We start from the raw sequence: 19,811 nt of genomic DNA, 5'->3' as shown, positions 1-19,811 counted from the left end.
AACATTATAATACACGACAATTAGTAACAATTCAATATGCACATAATGACATATAATATATTGTTAGACGGTTGCCAGCCAACATTTTTACGTGAAATAAGAAAATTAAAACAAAATTGAATAGCTCCGTGGTAATTGGAATCAATTTTTGACAGAAGGTGTGCGTCATGTGATCTCAATGAAAAGGTAAGGGTTATAGTCGTTCATGTAGAATATATGTTTCTAACTTCATTATTTTATGCTCTTTCTGCTAATTTGTGCCTTTCGTACCTATCCTGATGTGTAGAATATGAAAACAACATATTTTGTTCTTACATTGAAAATATATATACAGGGTGCATCAAAATAAACCGTTGCAGAAGACAAGATAACACTTCGATTTCAGAAAGTTTTAAAAGTTTGATATAATTAGGTAGTTTCTCTTTGTGTTACGTAAAAATACACATATGTGATCCTCGGGTGTCATATGCAAGCAACCTAGTGGTGTGTCAGTGTAGGGAAATGCAGTGAAATATGCGTTATTTTGAAAAAAAGAATAAAATAGTACCAAAAATGGTAGAGAATAAGGTACTTTGTTTCAGCCATAGGGACCCGGGTTCGCGACCGCTATGAGAGAAGTGCTTGTACTCGAGTTTGAGCTTTATTTCGTGAAAATATGTTAAATGGTTCATAAGATATAGACTAAAACACATTATAATACACGACAATTAGTAACAATTCAATATGCACATAATGACATATAATATATTGTTAGACGGTTGCCAGCCAACATTTTTACGTGAAATAAGACAATTAAAACAAAATTGATAAGCTCCGTGGTAAATGGAATCAATTTTTGACAGAAGGTGTGCGTCATGTGATCTCATTGAAAAGGTAAGGGTTATAGTCGTTCATGTAGAATATATGTTTCTAACTTCATTATTTTATGCTCTTTCTGCTAATTTGTGCCTTTCGTACCTATCCTGATGTGTAGAATATGAAAACAACATATTTTGTTCTTACATTGAAAATATATATACAGGGTGCATCAAAATAAACCGTTGCAGAAGACAAGATAACACTTCGATTTCAGAAAGTTTTAAAAGTTTGATATAATTAGGTAGTTTCTCTTTGTGTTACGTAAAAATACACATATGTGATCCTCGGGTGTCATATGCAAGCAACCTAGTGGTGTGTCAGTGTAGGGAAATGCAGTGAAATATGCGTTATTTTGAAAAAAAGAATAAAATAGTACCAAAAATGGTAGAGAATAAGGTACTTTGTTTCAGCCATAGGGACCCGGGTTCGCGACCGCTATGAGAGAAGTGCTTGTACTCGAGTTTGAGCTTTATTTCGTGAAAATATGTTAAATGGTTCATAAGATATAGACTAAAACACATTATAATACACGACAATTAGTAACAATTCAATATGCACATAATGACATATAATATATTGTTAGACGGTTGCCAGCCAACATTTTTACGTGAAATAAGAAAATTAAAACAAAATTGAATAGCTCCGTGGTAATTGGGATCAATTTTTGACAGAAGGTGTGCGTCATGTGATCTCATTGAAAAGGGAAGGGTTATAGTCGTTCATGTAGAATATATGTTTCTAACTTCATTATTTTATGCTCTTTCTGCTAATTTGTGCCTTTCGTACCTATCCTGATGTGTAGAATATGAAAACAACATATTTTGTTCTTACATTGAAAATATATATACAGGGTGCATCAAAATAAACCGTTGCAGAAGACAAGATAACACTTCGATTTCAGAAAGTTTTAAAAGTTTGATATAATTAGGTAGTTTCTCTTTGTGTTACGTAAAAATACACATATGTGATCCTCGGGTGTCATATGCAAGCAACCTAGTGGTGTGTCAGTGTAGGGAAATGCAGTGAAATATGCGTTATTTTGAAAAAAAGAATAAAATAGTACCAAAAATGGTAGAGAATAAGGTACTTTGTTTCAGCCATAGAGACCCGGGTTCGCGACCGCTATGAGAGAAGTGCTTGTACTCGAGTTTGAGCTTTATTTCGTGAAAATATGTTAAATGGTTCATAAGATATAGACTAAAACACATTATAATACACCACAATTAGTAACAATTCAATATGCACATAATGACATATAATATATTGTTAGACGGTTGCCAGCCAACATTTTTACGTGAAATAAGAAAATTAAAACAAAATTGAATAGCTCCGTGGTAATTGGAATCAATTTTTGACAGAAGGTGTGCGTCATGTGATCTCATTGAAAAGGTAAGGGTTATAGTCGTTCATGTAGAATATATGTTTCTAACTTCATTATTTTATGCTCTTTCTGCTAATTTGTGCCTTTCGTACCTATCCTGATGTGTAGAATATGAAAACAACATATTTTGTTCTTACATTGAAAATATATATACGGGGTGCATCAAAATAAACCGTTGCAGAAGACAAGATAACACTTCGATTTCAGAAAGTTTTAAAAGTTTGATATAATTAGGTAGTTTCTCTTTGTGTTACGTAAAAATACACATATGTGATCCTCGGGTGTCATATGCAAGCAACCTAGTGGTGTGTCAGTGTAGGGAAATGCAGTGAAATATGCGTTATTTTGAAAAAAAGAATAAAATAGTACCAAAAATGGTAGAGAATAAGGTACTTTGTTTCAGCCATAGAGACCCGGGTTCGCGACCGCTATGAGAGAGGTGCTTGTACTCGAGTTTGAGCTTTATTTCGTGAAAATATGTTAAATGGTTCTTAAGATATAGACTAAAAAACATTATAATACACGACAATTAGTAACAATTCAATATGCACATAATGACATATAATATATTGTTAGACGGTTGCCAGCCAACATTTTTACGTGAAATAAGAAAATTAAAACAAAATTGAATAGCTCCGTGGTAATTGGAATCAATTTTTGACAGAAGGTGTGCGTCATGTGATCTCAATGAAAAGGTAAGGGTTATAGTCGTTCATGTAGAATATATGTTTCTAACTTCATTATTTTATGCTCTTTCTGCTAATTTGTGCCTTTCGTACCTATCCTGATGTGTAGAATATGAAAACAACATATTTTGTTCTTACATTGAAAATATATATACAGGGTGCATCAAAATAAACCGTTGCAGAAGACATGATAACACTTCGATTTCAGAAAGTTTTAAAAGTTTGATATAATTAGGTAGTTTCTCTTTGTGTTACGTAAAAATACACATATGTGATCCTCGGGTGTCATATGCAAGCAACCTAGTGGTGTGTCAGTGTAGGGAAATGCAGTGAAATATGCGTTATTTTGAAAAAAAGAATAAAATAGTACCAAAAATGGTAGAGAATAAGGTACTTTGTTTCAGCCATAGGGACCCGGGTTCGCGACCGCTATGAGAGAAGTGCTTGTACTCGAGTTTGAGCTTTATTTCGTGAAAATATGTTAAATGGTTCATAAGATATAGACTAAAACACATTATAATACACGACAATTAGTAACAATTCAATATGCACATAATGACATATAATATATTGTTAGACGGTTGCCAGCCAACATTTTTACGTGAAATAAGAAAATTAAAACAAAATTGAATAGCTCCGTGGTAATTGGAATCAATTTTTGACAGAAGGTGTGCGTCATGTGATCTCATTGAAAAGGTAAGGGTTATAGTCGTTCATGTAGAATATATGTTTCTAACTTCATTATTTTATGCTCTTTCTGCTAATTTGTGCCTTTCGTACCTATCCTGATGTGTAGAATATTAAAACAACATATTTTGTTCTTACATTGAAAATATATATACAGGGTGCATCAAAATAAACCGTTGCAGAAGACAAGATAACACTTCGATTTCAGAAAGTTTTAAAAGTTTGATATAATTAGGTAGTTTCTCTTTGTGTTACGTAAAAATACACATATGTGATCCTCGGGTGTCATATGCAAGCAACCTAGTGGTGTGTCAGTGTAGGGAAATGCAGTGAAATATGCGTTATTTTGAAAGAAAGAATAAAATAGTACCAAAAATGGTAGAGAATAAGGTACTTTGTTTCAGCCATAGGGACCCGGGTTCGCGACCGCTATGAGAGAAGTGCTTGTACTCGAGTTTGAGCTTTATTTCGTGAAAATATGTTAAATGGTTCTTAAGATATAGACTAAAACACATTATAATACACGACAATTAGTAACAATTCAATATGCACATAATGACATATAATATATTGTTAGACGGTTGCCAGCCAACATTTTTACGTGAAATAAGACAATTAAAACAAAATTGATAAGCTCCGTGGTAAATGGAATCAATTTTTGACAGAAGGTGTGCGTCATGTGATCTCATTGAAAAGGTAAGGGTTATAGTCGTTCATGTAGAATATATGTTTCTAACTTCATTATTTTATGCTCTTTCTGCTAATTTGTGCCTTTCGTACCTATCCTGATGTGTAGAATATGAAAACAACATATTTTGTTCTTACATTGAAAATATATATACAGGGTGCATCAAAATAAACCGTTGCAGAAGACAAGATAACACTTCGATTTCAGAAAGTTTTAAAAGTTTGATATAATTAGGTAGTTTCTCTTTGTGTTACGTAAAAATACACATATGTGATCCTCGGGTGTCATATGCAAGCAACCTAGTGGTGTGTCAGTGTAGGGAAATGGAGTGAAATATGCGTTATTTTGAAAAAAAGAATAAAATAGTACCAAAAATGGTAGAGAATAAGGTACTTTGTTTCAGCCATAGGGACCCGGGTTCGCGACCGCTATGAGAGAAGTGCTTGTACTCGAGTTTGAGCTTTATTTCGTGAAAATATGTTAAATGGTTCATAAGATATAGACTAAAACACATTATAATACACGACAATTAGTAACAATTCAATATGCACATAATGACATATAATATATTGTTAGACGGTTGCCAGCCAACATTTTTACGTGAAATAAGAAAATTAAAACAAAATTGAATAGCTCCGTGGTAATTGGAATCAATTTTTGACAGAAGGTGTGCGTCATGTGATCTCATTGAAAAGGGAAGGGTTATAGTCGTTCATGTAGAATATATGTTTCTAACTTCATTATTTTATGCTCTTTCTGCTAATTTGTGCCTTTCGTACCTATCCTGATGTGTAGAATATGAAAACAACATATTTTGTTCTTACATTGAAAATATATATACAGGGTGTATCAAAATAAACCGTTGCAGAAGACAAGATAACACTTCGATTTCAGAAAGTTTTAAAAGTTTGATATAATTAGGTAGTTTCTCTTTGTGTTACGTAAAAATACACATATGTGATCCTCGGGTGTCATATGCAAGCAACCTAGTGGTGTGTCAGTGTAGGGAAATGCAGTGAAATATGCGTTATTTTGAAAAAAAGAATAAAATAGTACCAAAAATGGTAGAGAATAAGGTACTTTGTTTCAGCCATAGGGACCCGGGTTCGCGACCGCTATGAGAGAAGTGCTTGTACTCGAGTTTGAGCTTTATTTTGTGAAAATATGTTAAATGGTTCTTAAGATATAGACTAAAACACATTATAATACACGACAATTAGTAACAATTCAATATGCACATAATGACATATAATATATTGTTAGACGGTTGCCAGCCAACATTTTTACGTGAAATAAGAAAATTAAAACAAAATTGAATAGCTCCGTGGTAATTGGAATCAATTTTTGACAGAAGGTGTGCGTCATGTGATCTCATTGAAAAGGTAAGGGTTATAGTCGTTCATGTAGAATATATGTTTCTAACTTCATTATTTTATGCTCTTTCTGCTAATTTGTGCCTTTCGTACCTATCCTGATGTGTAGAATATGAAAACAACATATTTTGTTCTTACATTGAAAATATATATACAGGGTGCATCAAAATAAACCGTTGCAGAAGACAAGATAACACTTCGATTTCAGAAAGTTTTAAAAGTTTGATATAATTAGGTAGTTTCTCTTTGTGTTACGTAAAAATACACATATGTGATCCTCGGGTGTCATATGCAAGCAACCTAGTGGTGTGTCAGTGTAGGGAAATGCAGTGAAATATGCGTTATTTTGGAAAAAAGAATGAAATAGTACCAAAAATGGTAGAGAATAAGGTACTTTGTTTCAGCCATAGGGACCCGGGTTCGCGACCGCTATGAGAGAAGTGCTTGTACTCGAGTTTGAGCTTTATTTTGTGAAAATATGTTAAATGGTTCTTAAGATATAGACTAAAACACATTATAATACACGACAATTAGTAACAATTCAATATGCACATAATGACATATAATATATTGTTAGACGGTTGCCAGCCAACATTTTTACGTGAAATAAGAAAATTAAAACAAAATTGAATAGCTCCGTGGTAATTGGAATCAATTTTTGACAGAAGGTGTGCGTCATGTGATCTCATTGAAAAGGTAAGGGTTATAGTCGTTCATGTAGAATATATGTTTCTAACTTCATTATTTTATGCTCTTTCTGCTAATTTGTGCCTTTCGTACCTATCCTGATGTGTAGAATATGAAAACAACATATTTTGTTCTTACATTGAAAATATATATACAGGGTGCATCAAAATAAACCGTTGCAGAAGACAAGATAACACTTCGATTTCAGAAAGTTTTAAAAGTTTGATATAATTAGGTAGTTTCTCTTTGTGTTACGTAAAAATACACATATGTGATCCTCGGGTGTCATATGCAAGCAACCTAGTGGTGTGTCAGTGTAGGGAAATGCAGTGAAATATGCGTTATTTTGAAAAAAAGAATAAAATAGTACCAAAAATGGTAGAGAATAAGGTACTTTGTTTCAGCCATAGAGACCCGGGTTCGCGACCGCTATGAGAGAAGTGCTTGTACTCGAGTTTGAGCTTTATTTCGTGAAAATATGTTAAATGGTTCATAAGTTATAGACTAAAACACATTATAATACACCACAATTAGTAACAATTCAATATGCACATAATGACATATAATATATTGTTAGACGGTTGCCAGCCAACATTTTTACGTGAAATAAGAAAATTAAAACAAAATTGAATAGCTCCGTGGTAATTGGAATCAATTTTTGACAGAAGGTGTGCGTCATGTGATCTCATTGAAAAGGTAAGGGTTATAGTCGTTCATGTAGAATATATGTTTCTAACTTCATTATTTTATGCTCTTTCTGCTAATTTGTGCCTTTCGTACCTATCCTGATGTGTAGAATATTAAAACAACATATTTTGTTCTTACATTGAAAATATATATACAGGGTGCATCAAAATAAACCGTTGCAGAAGACAAGATAACACTTCGATTTCAGAAAGTTTTAAAAGTTTGATATAATTAGGTAGTTTCTCTTTGTGTTACGTAAAAATACACATATGTGATCCTCGGGTGTCATATGCAAGCAACCTAGTGGTGTGTCAGTGTAGGGAAATGCAGTGAAATATGCGTTATTTTGAAAGAAAGAATAAAATAGTACCAAAAATGGTAGAGAATAAGGTACTTTGTTTCAGCCATAGGGACCCGGGTTCGCGACCGCTATGAGAGAAGTGCTTGTACTCGAGTTTGAGCTTTATTTCGTGAAAATATGTTAAATGGTTCTTAAGATATAGACTAAAACACATTATAATACACGACAATTAGTAACAATTCAATATGCACATAATGACATATAATATATTGTTAGAAGGTTGCCAGCCAACATTTTTACGTGAAATAAGACAATTAAAACAAAATTGATAAGCTCCGTGGTAAATGGAATCAATTTTTGACAGAAGGTGTGCGTCATGTGATCTCATTGAAAAGGTAAGGGTTATAGTCGTTCATGTAGAATATATGTTTCTAACTTCATTATTTTATGCTCTTTCTGCTAATTTGTGCCTTTCGTACCTATCCTGATGTGTAGAATATGAAAACAACATATTTTGTTCTTACATTGAAAATATATATACAGGGTGCATCAAAATAAACCGTTGCAGAAGACAAGATAACACTTCGATTTCAGAAAGTTTTAAAAGTTTGATATAATTAGGTAGTTTCTCTTTGTGTTACGTAAAAATACACATATGTGATCCTCGGGTGTCATATGCAAGCAACCTAGTGGTGTGTCAGTGTAGGGAAATGCAGTGAAATATGCGTTATTTTGAAAAAAAGAATAAAATAGTACCAAAAATGGTAGAGAATAAGGTACTTTGTTTCAGCCATAGGGACCCGGGTTCGCGACCGCTATGAGAGAAGTGCTTGTACTCGAGTTTGAGCTTTATTTCGTGAAAATATGTTAAATGGTTCATAAGATATAGACTAAAACACATTATAATACACGACAATTAGTAACAATTCAATATGCACATAATGACATATAATATATTGTTAGACGGTTGCCAGCCAACATTTTTACGTGAAATAAGAAAATTAAAACAAAATTGAATAGCTCCGTGGTAATTGGGATCAATTTTTGACAGAAGGTGTGCGTCATGTGATCTCATTGAAAAGGGAAGGGTTATAGTCGTTCATGTAGAATATATGTTTCTAACTTCATTATTTTATGCTCTTTCTGCTAATTTGTGCCTTTCGTACCTATCCTGATGTGTAGAATATGAAAACAACATATTTTGTTCTTACATTGAAAATATATATACAGGGTGCATCAAAATAAACCGTTGCAGAAGACAAGATAACACTTCGATTTCAGAAAGTTTTAAAAGTTTGATATAATTAGGTAGTTTCTCTTTGTGTTACGTAAAAATACACATATGTGATCCTCGGGTGTCATATGCAAGCAACCTAGTGGTGTGTCAGTGTAGGGAAATGCAGTGAAATATGCGTTATTTTGAAAAAAAGAATAAAATAGTACCAAAAATGGTAGAGAATAAGGTACTTTGTTTCAGCCATAGGGACCCGGGTTCGCGACCGCTATGAGAGAAGTGCTTGTACTCGAGTTTGAGCTTTATTTTGTGAAAATATGTTAAATGGTTCTTAAGATATAGACTAAAACACATTATAATACACGACAATTAGTAACAATTCAATATGCACATAATGACATATAATATATTGTTAGACGGTTGCCAGCCAACATTTTTACGTGAAATAAGAAAATTAAAACAAAATTGAATAGCTCCGTGGTAATTGGAATCAATTTTTGACAGAAGGTGTGCGTCATGTGATCTCATTGAAAAGGTAAGGGTTATAGTCGTTCATGTAGAATATATGTTTCTAACTTCATTATTTTATGCTCTTTCTGCTAATTTGTGCCTTTCGTACCTATCCTGATGTGTAGAATATGAAAACAACATATTTTGTTCTTACATTGAAAATATATATACAGGGTGCATCAAAATAAACCGTTGCAGAAGACAAGATAACACTTCGATTTCAGAAAGTTTTAAAAGTTTGATATAATTAGGTAGTTTCTCTTTGTGTTACGTAAAAATACACATATGTGATCCTCGGGTGTCATATGCAAGCAACCTAGTGGTGTGTCAGTGTAGGGAAATGCAGTGAAATATGCGTTATTTTGATAAAAAGAATAAAATAGTACCAAAAATGGTAGAGAATAAGGTACTTTGTTTCAGCCATAGAGACCCGGGTTCGCGACCGCTATGAGAGAAGTGCTTGTACTCGAGTTTGAGCTTTATTTCGTGAAAATATGTTAAATGGTTCATAAGATATAGACTAAAACACATTATAATACACCACAATTAGTAACAATTCAATATGCACATAATGACATATAATATATTGTTAGACGGTTGCCAGCCAACATTTTTACGTGAAATAAGAAAATTAAAACAAAATTGAATAGCTCCGTGGTAATTGGAATCAATTTTTGACAGAAGGTGTGCGTCATGTGATCTCATTGAAAAGGTAAGGGTTATAGTCGTTCATGTAGAATATATGTTTCTAACTTCATTATTTTATGCTCTTTCTGCTAATTTGTGCCTTTCGTACCTATCCTGATGTGTAGAATATGAAAACAACATATTTTGTTCTTACATTGAAAATATATATACGGGGTGCATCAAAATAAACCGTTGCAGAAGACAAGATAACACTTCGATTTCAGAAAGTTTTAAAAGTTTGATATAATTAGGTAGTTTCTCTTTGTGTTACGTAAAAATACACATATGTGATCCTCGGGTGTCATATGCAAGCAACCTAGTGGTGTGTCAGTGTAGGGAAATGCAGTGAAATATGCGTTATTTTGAAAAAAAGAATAAAATAGTACCAAAAATGGTAGAGAATAAGGTACTTTGTTTCAGCCATAGAGACCCGGGTTCGCGACCGCTATGAGAGAAGTGCTTGTACTCGAGTTTGAGCTTTATTTCGTGAAAATATGTTAAATGGTTCTTAAGATATAGACTAAAAAACATTATAATACACGACAATTAGTAACAATTCAATATGCACATAATGACATATAATATATTGTTAGACGGTTGCCAGCCAACATTTTTACGTGAAATAAGAAAATTAAAACAAAATTGAATAGCTCCGTGGTAATTGGAATCAATTTTTGACAGAAGGTGTGCGTCATGTGATCTCAATGAAAAGGTAAGGGTTATAGTCGTTCATGTAGAATATATGTTTCTAACTTCATTATTTTATGCTCTTTCTGCTAATTTGTGCCTTTCGTACCTATCCTGATGTGTAGAATATGAAAACAACATATTTTGTTCTTACATTGAAAATATATATACAGGGTGCATCAAAATAAACCGTTGCAGAAGACAAGATAACACTTCGATTTCAGAAAGTTTTAAAAGTTTGATATAATTAGGTAGTTTCTCTTTGTGTTACGTAAAAATACACATATGTGATCCTCGGGTGTCATATGCAAGCAACCTAGTGGTGTGTCAGTGTAGGGAAATGCAGTGAAATATGCGTTATTTTGAAAAAAAGAATAAAATAGTACCAAAAATGGTAGAGAATAAGGTACTTTGTTTCAGCCATAGGGACCCGGGTTCGCGACCGCTATGAGAGAAGTGCTTGTACTCGAGTTTGAGCTTTATTTCGTGAAAATATGTTAAATGGTTCATAAGATATAGACTAAAACACATTATAATACACGACAATTAGTAACAATTCAATATGCACATAATGACATATAATATATTGTTAGACGGTTGCCAGCCAACATTTTTACGTGAAATAAGAAAATTAAAACAAAATTGAATAGCTCCGTGGTAATTGGAATCAATTTTTGACAGAAGGTGTGCGTCATGTGATCTCATTGAAAAGGTAAGGGTTATAGTCGTTCATGTAGAATATATGTTTCTAACTTCATTATTTTATGCTCTTTCTGCTAATTTGTGCCTTTCGTACCTATCCTGATGTGTAGAATATTAAAACAACATATTTTGTTCTTACATTGAAAATATATATACAGGGTGCATCAAAATAAACCGTTGCAGAAGACAAGATAACACTTCGATTTCAGAAAGTTTTAAAAGTTTGATATAATTAGGTAGTTTCTCTTTGTGTTACGTAAAAATACACATATGTGATCCTCGGGTGTCATATGCAAGCAACCTAGTGGTGTGTCAGTGTAGGGAAATGCAGTGAAATATGCGTTATTTTGAAAGAAAGAATAAAATAGTACCAAAAATGGTAGAGAATAAGGTACTTTGTTTCAGCCATAGGGACCCGGGTTCGCGACCGCTATGAGAGAAGTGCTTGTACTCGAGTTTGAGCTTTATTTCGTGAAAATATGTTAAATGGTTCTTAAGATATAGACTAAAACACATTATAATACACGACAATTAGTAACAATTCAATATGCACATAATGACATATAATATATTGTTAGACGGTTGCCAGCCAACATTTTTACGTGAAATAAGACAATTAAAACAAAATTGATAAGCTCCGTGGTAAATGGAATCAATTTTTGACAGAAGGTGTGCGTCATGTGATCTCATTGAAAAGGTAAGGGTTATAGTCGTTCATGTAGAATATATGTTTCTAACTTCATTATTTTATGCTCTTTCTGCTAATTTGTGCCTTTCGTACCTATCCTGATGTGTAGAATATGAAAACAACATATTTTGTTCTTACATTGAAAATATATATACAGGGTGCATCAAAATAAACCGTTGCAGAAGACAAGATAACACTTCGATTTCAGAAAGTTTTAAAAGTTTGATATAATTAGGTAGTTTCTCTTTGTGTTACGTAAAAATACACATATGTGATCCTCGGGTGTCATATGCAAGCAACCTAGTGGTGTGTCAGTGTAGGGAAATGGAGTGAAATATGCGTTATTTTGAAAAAAAGAATAAAATAGTACCAAAAATGGTAGAGAATAAGGTACTTTGTTTCAGCCATAGGGACCCGGGTTCGCGACCGCTATGAGAGAAGTGCTTGTACTCGAGTTTGAGCTTTATTTCGTGAAAATATGTTAAATGGTTCATAAGATATAGACTAAAACACATTATAATACACGACAATTAGTAACAATTCAATATGCACATAATGACATATAATATATTGTTAGACGGTTGCCAGCCAACATTTTTACGTGAAATAAGAAAATTAAAACAAAATTGAATAGCTCCGTGGTAATTGGAATCAATTTTTGACAGAAGGTGTGCGTCATGTGATCTCATTGAAAAGGGAAGGGTTATAGTCGTTCATGTAGAATATATGTTTCTAACTTCATTATTTTATGCTCTTTCTGCTAATTTGTGCCTTTCGTACCTATCCTGATGTGTAGAATATGAAAACAACATATTTTGTTCTTACATTGAAAATATATATACAGGGTGTATCAAAATAAACCGTTGCAGAAGACAAGATAACACTTCGATTTCAGAAAGTTTAAAAAGTTTGATATAATTAGGTAGTTTCTCTTTGTGTTACGTAAAAATACACATATGTGATCCTCGGGTGTCATATGCAAGCAACCTAGTGGTGTGTCAGTGTAGGGAAATGCAGTGAAATATGCGTTATTTTGAAAAAAAGAATAAAATAGTACCAAAAATGGTAGAGAATAAGGTACTTTGTTTCAGCCATAGGGACCCGGGTTCGCGACCGCTATGAGAGAAGTGCTTGTACTCGAGTTTGAGCTTTATTTTGTGAAAATATGTTAAATGGTTCTTAAGATATAGACTAAAACACATTATAATACACGACAATTAGTAACAATTCAATATGCACATAATGACATATAATATATTGTTAGACGGTTGCCAGCCAACATTTTTACGTGAAATAAGAAAATTAAAACAAAATTGAATAGCTCCGTGGTAATTGGAATCAATTTTTGACAGAAGGTGTGCGTCATGTGATCTCATTGAAAAGGTAAGGGTTATAGTCGTTCATGTAGAATATATGTTTCTAACTTCATTATTTTATGCTCTTTCTGCTAATTTGTGCCTTTCGTACCTATCCTGATGTGTAGAATATGAAAACAACATATTTTGTTCTTACATTGAAAATATATATACAGGGTGCATCAAAATAAACCGTTGCAGAAGACAAGATAACACTTCGATTTCAGAAAGTTTTAAAAGTTTGATGTAATTAGGTAGTTTCTCTTTGTGTTACGTAAAAATACACATATGTGATCCTCGGGTGTCATATGCAAGCAACCTAGTGGTGTGTCAGTGTAGGGAAATGCAGTGAAATATGCGTTATTTTGGAAAAAAGAATGAAATAGTACCAAAAATGGTAGAGAATAAGGTACTTTGTTTCAGCCATAGGGACCCGGGTTCGCGACCGCTATGAGAGAAGTGCTTGTACTCGAGTTTGAGCTTTATTTTGTGAAAATATGTTAAATGGTTCTTAAGATATAGACTAAAACACATTATAATACACGACAATTAGTAACAATTCAATATGCACATAATGACATATAATATATTGTTAGACGGTTGCCAGCCAACATTTTTACGTGAAATAAGAAAATTAAAACAAAATTGAATAGCTCCGTGGTAATTGGAATCAATTTTTGACAGAAGGTGTGCGTCATGTGATCTCATTGAAAAGGTAAGGGTTATAGTCGTTCATGTAGAATATATGTTTCTAACTTCATTATTTTATGCTCTTTCTGCTAATTTGTGCCTTTCGTACCTATCCTGATGTGTAGAATATGAAAACAACATATTTTGTTCTTACATTGAAAATATATATACAGGGTGCATCAAAATAAACCGTTGCAGAAGACAAGATAACACTTCGATTTCAGAAAGTTTTAAAAGTTTGATATAATTAGGTAGTTTCTCTTTGTGTTACGTAAAAATACACATATGTGATCCTCGGGTGTCATATGCAAGCAACCTAGTGGTGTGTCAGTGTAGGGAAATGCAGTGAAATATGCGTTATTTTGAAAAAAAGAATAAAATAGTACCAAAAATGGTAGAGAATAAGGTACTTTGTTTCAGCCATAGAGACCCGGGTTCGCGACCGCTATGAGAGAAGTGCTTGTACTCGAGTTTGAGCTTTATTTCGTGAAAATATGTTAAATGGTTCATAAGTTATAGACTAAAACACATTATAATACACCACAATTAGTAACAATTCAATATGCACATAATGACATATAATATATTGTTAGACGGTTGCCAGCCAACATTTTTACGTGAAATAAGAAAATTAAAACAAAATTGAATAGCTCCGTGGTAATTGGAATCAATTTTTGACAGAAGGTGTGCGTCATGTGATCTCATTGAAAAGGTAAGGGTTATAGTCGTTCATGTAGAATATATGTTTCTAACTTCATTATTTTATGCTCTTTCTGCTAATTTGTGCCTTTCGTACCTATCCTGATGTGTAGAATATGAAAACAACACATTTTGTTCTTACATTGAAAATATATATACAGGGTGCATCAAAATAAACCGTTGCAGAAGACAAGATAACACTTCGATTTCAGAAAGTTTTAAAAGTTTGATATAATTAGGTAGTTTCTCTTTGTGTTACGTAAAAATACACATATGTGATCCTCGGGTGTCATATGCAAGCAACCTAGTGGTGTGTCAGTGTAGGGAAATGCAGTGAAATATGCGTTATTTTGAAAAAAAGAATAAAATAGTACCAAAAATGGTAGAGAATAAGGTACTTTGTTTCAGCCATAGGGACCCGGGTTCGCGACCGCTATGAGAGAAGTGCTTGTACTCGAGTTTGAGCTTTATTTCGTGAAAATATGTTAAATGGTTCTTAAGATATAGACTAAAAAACATTATAATACACGACAATTAGTAACAATTCAATATGCACATAATGACATATAATATATTGTTAGACGGTTGCCAGCCAACATTTTTACGTGAAATAAGAAAATTAAAACAAAATTTAATAGCTCCGTGGTAATTGGAATCAATTTTTGACAGAAGGTGTGCGTCATGTGATCTCAATGAAAAGGTAAGGGTTATAGTCGTTCATGTAGAATATATGTTTCTAACTTCATTATTTTATGCTCTTTCTGCTAATTTGTGCCTTTCGTACCTATCCTGATGTGTAGAATATGAAAACAACATATTTTGTTCTTACATTGAAAATATATATACAGGGTGCATCAAAATAAACCGTTGCAGAAGACAAGATAACACTTCGATTTCAGAAAGTTTTAAAAGTTTGATATAATTAGGTAGTTTCTCTTTGTGTTACGTAAAAATACACATATGTGATCCTCGGGTGTCATATGCAAGCAACCTAGTGGTGTGTCAGTGTAGGGAAATGCAGTGAAATATGCGTTATTTTGAAAAAAAGAATAAAATAGTACCAAAAATGGTAGAGAATAAGGTACTTTGTTTCAGCCATAGGGACCCGGGTTCGCGACCGCTATGAGAGAAGTGCTTGTACTCGAGTTTGAGCTTTATTTCGTGAAAATATGTTAAATGGTTCTTAAGATATAGACTAAAACACATTATAATACACGACAATTAGTAACAATTCAATATGCACATAATGACATATAATATATTGTTAGACGGTTGCCAGCCAACATTTTTACGTGAAATAAGAAAATTAAAACAAAATTGAATAGCTCCGTGGTAATTGGAATCAATTTTTGACAGAAGGTGTGCGTCATGTGATCTCATTGAAAAGGTAAGGGTTATAGTCGTTCATGTAGAATATATGTTTCTAACTTCATTATTTTATGCTCTTTCTGCTAATTTGTGCCTTTCGTACCTATCCTGATGTGTAGAATATGAAAACAACATATTTTGTTCTTACATTGAAAATATATATACAGGGTGCATCAAAATAAACCGTTGCAGAAGACAAGATAACACTTCGATTTCAGAAAGTTTTAAAAGTTTGATATAATTAGGTAGTTTCTCTTTGTGTTACGTAAAAATACACATATGTGATCCTCGGGTGTCATATGCAAGCAACCTAGTGGTGTGTCAGTGTAGGGAAATGCAGTGAAATATGCGTTATTTTGGAAAAAAGAATGAAATAGTACCAAAAATGGTAGAGAATAAGGTACTTTGTTTCAGCCATAGGGACCCGGGTTCGCGACCGCTATGAGAGAAGTGCTTGTACTCGAGTTTGAGCTTTATTTTGTGAAAATATGTTAAATGGTTCTTAAGATATAGACTAAAACACATTATAATACACGACAATTAGTAACAATTCAATATGCACATAATGACATATAATATATTGTTAGACGGTTGCCAGCCAACATTTTTACGTGAAATAAGAAAATTAAAACAAAATTGAATAGCTCCGTGGTAATTGGAATCAATTTTTGACAGAAGGTGTGCGTCATGTGATCTCATTGAAAAGGTAAGGGTTATAGTCGTTCATGTAGAATATATGTTTCTAACTTCATTATTTTATGCTCTTTCTGCTAATTTGTGCCTTTCGTACCTATCCTGATGTGTAGAATATGAAAACAACATATTTTGTTCTTACATTGAAAATATATATACAGGGTGCATCAAAATAAACCGTTGCAGAAGACAAGATAACACTTCGATTTCAGAAAGTTTTAAAAGTTTGATATAATTAGGTAGTTTCTCTTTGTGTTACGTAAAAATACACATATGTGATCCTCGGGTGTCATATGCAAGCAACCTAGTGGTGTGTCAGTGTAGGGAAATGGAGTGAAATATGCGTTATTTTGAAAAAAAGAATAAAATAGTACCAAAAATGGTAGAGAATAAGGTACTTTGTTTCAGCCATAGGGACCCGGGTTCGCGACCGCTATGAGAGAAGTGCTTGTACTCGAGTTTGAGCTTTATTTCGTGAAAATATGTTAAATGGTTCATAAGATATAGACTAAAACACATTATAATACACGACAATTAGTAACAATTCAATATGCACATAATGACATATAATATATTGTTAGACGGTTGCCAGCCAACATTTTTACGTGAAATAAGAAAATTAAAACAAAATTGAATAGCTCCGTGGTAATTGGAATCAATTTTTGACAGAAGGTGTGCGTCATGTGATCTCATTGAAAAGGTAAGGGTTATAGTCGTTCATGTAGAATATATGTTTCTAACTTCATTATTTTATGCTCTTTCTGCTAATTTGTGCCTTTCGTACCTATCCTGATGTGTAGAATATGAAAACAACATATTTTGTTCTTACATTGAAAATATATATACAGGGTGTATCAAAATAAACCGTTGCAGAAGACAAGATAACACTTCGATTTCAGAAAGTTTAAAAAGTTTGATATAATTAGGTAGTTTCTCTTTGTGTTACGTAAAAATACACATATGTGATCCTCGGGTGTCATATGCAAGCAACCTAGTGGTGTGTCAGTGTAGGGAAATGCAGTGAAATATGCGTTATTTTGAAAAAAAGAATAAAATAGTACCAAAAATGGTAGAGAATAAGGTACTTTGTTTCAGCCATAGGGACCCGGGTTCGCGACCGCTATGAGAGAAGTGCTTGTACTCGAGTTTGAGCTTTATTTTGTGAAAATATGTTAAATGGTTCTTAAGATATAGACTAAAACACATTATAATACACGACAATTAGTAACAATTCAATATGCACATAATGACATATAATATATTGTTAGACGGTTGCCAGCCAACATTTTTACGTGAAATAAGAAAATTAAAACAAAATTGAATAGCTCCGTGGTAATTGGAATCAATTTTTGACAGAAGGTGTGCGTCATGTGATCTCATTGAAAAGGTAAGGGTTATAGTCGTTCATGTAGAATATATGTTTCTAACTTCATTATTTTATGCTCTTTCTGCTAATTTGTGCCTTTCGTACCTATCCTGATGTGTAGAATATGAAAACAACATATTTTGTTCTTACATTGAAAATATATATACAGGGTGCATCAAAATAAACCGTTGCAGAAGACAAGATAACACTTCGATTTCAGAAAGTTTTAAAAGTTTGATATAATTAGGTAGTTTCTCTTTGTGTTACGTAAAAATACACATATGTGATCCTCGGGTGTCATATGCAAGCAACCTAGTGGTGTGTCAGTGTAGGGAAATGCAGTGAAATATGCGTTATTTTGAAAAAAAGAATAAAATAGTACCAAAAATGGTAGAGAATAAGGTACTTTGTTTCAGCCATAGAGACCCGGGTTCGCGACCGCTATGAGAGAAGTGCTTGTACTCGAGTTTGAGCTTTATTTCGTGAAAATATGTTAAATGGTTCATAAGTTATAGACTAAAACACATTATAATACACCACAATTAGTAACAATTCAATATGCACATAATGACATATAATATATTGTTAGACGGTTGCCAGCCAACATTTTTACGTGAAATAAGAAAATTAAAACAAAATTGAATAGCTCCGTGGTAATTGGAATCAATTTTTGACAGAAGGTGTGCGTCATGTGATCTCATTGAAAAGGTAAGGGTTATAGTCGTTCATGTAGAATATATGTTTCTAACTTCATTATTTTATGCTCTTTCTGCTAATTTGTGCCTTTCGTACCTATCCTGATGTGTAGAATATGAAAACAACACATTTTGTTCTTACATTGAAAATATATATACAGGGTGCATCAAAATAAACCGTTGCAGAAGACAAGATAACACTTCGATTTCAGAAAGTTTTAAAAGTTTGATATAATTAGGTAGTTTCTCTTTGTGTTACGTAAAAATACACATATGTGATCCTCGGGTGTCATATGCAAGCAACCTAGTGGTGTGTCAGTGTAGGGAAATGCAGTGAAATATGCGTTATTTTGAAAAAAAGAATAAAATAGTACCAAAAATGGTAGAGAATAAGGTACTTTGTTTCAGCCATAGGGACCCGGGTTCGCGACCGCTATGAGAGAAGTGCTTGTACTCGAGTTTGAGCTTTATTTCGTGAAAATATGTTAAATGGTTCTTAAGATATAGACTAAAAAACATTATAATACACGACAATTAGTAACAATTCAATATGCACATAATGACATATAATATATTGTTAGACGGTTGCCAGCCAACATTTTTACGTGAAATAAGAAAATTAAAACAAAATTTAATAGCTCCGTGGTAATTGGAATCAATTTTTGACAGAAGGTGTGCGTCATGTGATCTCAATGAAAAGGTAAGGGTTATAGTCGTTCATGTAGAATATATGTTTCTAACTTCATTATTTTATGCTCTTTCTGCTAATTTGTGCCTTTCGTACCTATCCTGATGTGTAGAATATGAAAACAACATATTTTGTTCTTACATTGAAAATATATATACAGGGTGCATCAAAATAAACCGTTGCAGAAGACAAGATAACACTTCGATTTCAGAAAGTTTTAAAAGTTTGATATAATTAGGTAGTTTCTCTTTGTGTTACGTAAAAATACACATATGTGATCCTCGGGTGTCATATGCAAGCAACCTAGTGGTGTGTCAGTGTAGGGAAATGCAGTGAAATATGCGTTATTTTGAAAAAAAGAATAAAATAGTACCAAAAATGGTAGAGAATAAGGTACTTTG

Source organism: Thermobia domestica, chromosome 9 (genome assembly GCF_964235325.1).
Source record: "Thermobia domestica chromosome 9, izTheDome1.hap1.1, whole genome shotgun sequence".
Lineage (NCBI taxonomy): Eukaryota > Metazoa > Arthropoda > Insecta > Zygentoma > Lepismatidae > Thermobia > Thermobia domestica.
The sequence above is the reverse complement of the archived record's forward strand: the minus strand, read 5'-3'. Positions refer to the sequence as shown.